A 2,261-nucleotide genomic window follows, 5' to 3' on the forward strand; every position below is an offset into this window, starting at 1 on the left:
GTGTTCCAAGTAAGATTTTAACCATGCCAAAGCGGTTTCCGAAATGCCCGTTTTTTGGAGGCGGTGTAGAAGAATGGTGTGGTCCACCGTGTCGAAGGCAGCACTCAAGTCCAGGAGGATCACTGCCACTGATCCTCCTGCGTCTAGGATGGACCTTGTCTCCTCAGTCACTGCCAGAAGGGCGGTATCAGTCCCCTGTCCAGGTCTGAACCCTGTCTGTGAGTGGCGAAGGAGGTTGTTAGACTCTAGGAATGTTGAGAGTTGTTCGTTTGCAATTCTCTATGCCATTTTAATAATGCCTGGGAGGAGGGAGATGGGTCTGAAATTAGAAGGGTCCAATGGGTCTAGGTGAGGTTTTTTTATGAGTGCACGAACTACCGCACTTTTCTAGCTGGCGGGGACTGTGCCGCAGGAGAGAGAGGCATTTATCAGCCTCGTGAGATGGGGAGCTATAGTGGGGGCTACTAATTTGAGTTTGCTCATGGGGGCTGGGTCATCTGGTGATCCACTCTTCATACGGTTGAGAGTGTCCAGCAGCCTCTCGGTGGAGACGGGGAGGAAGGCTCTCAGTGTTGGTGCGTCTGGGTCGATGGGCCCAGCTGGGAGGTCGGTTAAGGGATAGGTGTTGGGGAAAGTCATTATGATTTTTGAAATTTTGGCTGAGAAAAACTCAGCGAGTTGGGTACATCTGGCACCGGTGGGATCAGCGGCTGGCTGCGGTTCAGGGACTTTCAAGAGACTTTTTACTACGCGGTGGGTCTCCCTGGAGGAGTTGGAAGCAGCCATGATTTTCTCTTCGTAGTAGGAGGCTTGTGTCTTTTTGATAAGAGTTTTGTATTGTTTCATAGCCGATTTATAGGTTTCTTTGATGTTAGTGGTCCAATCTTTTCTCCAGATACGTTCCAGTTTTTTGCATTTTTTACGGAGATCTCGTAGTTCCGACGTGAACCAGGGGGATTTGTATGAGTTCCTCTTACTAGGGAGCTGTTTAGCGGGGAGAACCGCGTCCAGAGACGATTCTATCCAGTCTCGGAATTGGATGTCTGCTCGAGAGGGATCTTGGTTCAAGGTAGGGGTGGAAGCTATGAGCTGGTGGGTCCAGGCATCCGTGTTTAGTTTAGTCCACGGGCGCGAAGGCGCTTGGGGTGGAAGACTGGGGCTGGTTTGACTGGTGATTGGGATACTGAGGAAGATAAGGTGGTGATCTGTCCAGGGGATAGGTAGGGGAGAGGAAGTGGAGAGGTCTTGTATATTTGAAAAGATGGGGTCCAAAAGGTGGCCCTTTTTATGAGTGGGCTGGAGGTTTTTCAAGGAGAGGCTGATTGCTGAGAGATCTTCCTTGAGGTCTTCCGCTATTTTGTTCCCTGGGTCGTCAAAGTGGATGTTGAGATCTCCTAGCACTGTAAAGTTGGATGATAGACAGGCTAGGGAGGTGGCAGTTTCTACCAGAGAGTTAGGGAACTGTTCAAGAGGTCCCGGGGGTCTGTATATAAGTATACCCGACGGAGTTTTTTCCGGGGAGAGATGTAGGGAAAATTGAACATTTTCACAATTGAGGATTGGACTGTCCTTAAGATGGCAGGTGAGGTGGGCTTTCGTGATTATTGCTAGTCCGCCTCCTGATCCTTGCGGTCTATCCAGATGTTCAATTGTATAACCTGGAGGGAGGGCTTGGATTATATCTGGGTCGGATGCGGAATTGATCCGCGTTTCCGTGAGGAACAGCACTTCAATGTCGTAGTTCAGAATTAGTACGTTTATTTCGGTGCTGTGTTTAGGAAATGATCTACATTTTAGCAGAGCCATTTTGATTGTCCTTACTTTGAGGGTTGACTGCGGAGTGAGTTTGTATGCACAGTGATTACATTTGTTATGATGCTTTTCTGGAGAAATTGAATGAAGACAGAGATCCGGGATGTTTAATGCCAGTTTCCGAAGAGTGTCTGACGAGTAAGTATTGGGGGCTACAACGAGAGGAACAGGGGAGCTGGGCTCTGGGCTCATACTGGCGCGGACGGGCGCAGACGGGCTTACCATTGGCACGCCTTCAGCGAGCTGGCAGTGCGTCCGCAGCGCGCGTCCGCTGCGCGTCCGGCAGAGGCACATCCTTATGGGGATAGTAGAGGGGGATGTGGCCTAAGGGCGGTGGGTGTGGCCTCACTTCCCTGCAATATGGCAGCAATTTGTTGACAGGTCCGCGGCAGCGTTCAGATCGGCTGCGCGGTATGAGAGCAGCTCTAAGGAGGGGCGAGTGCTCAAGG

The sequence above is a fragment of the Lissotriton vulgaris genome, chromosome 4_1, assembly GCF_964263255.1.
Source record: "Lissotriton vulgaris chromosome 4_1, aLisVul1.2, whole genome shotgun sequence".
Lineage (NCBI taxonomy): Eukaryota > Metazoa > Chordata > Amphibia > Caudata > Salamandridae > Lissotriton > Lissotriton vulgaris.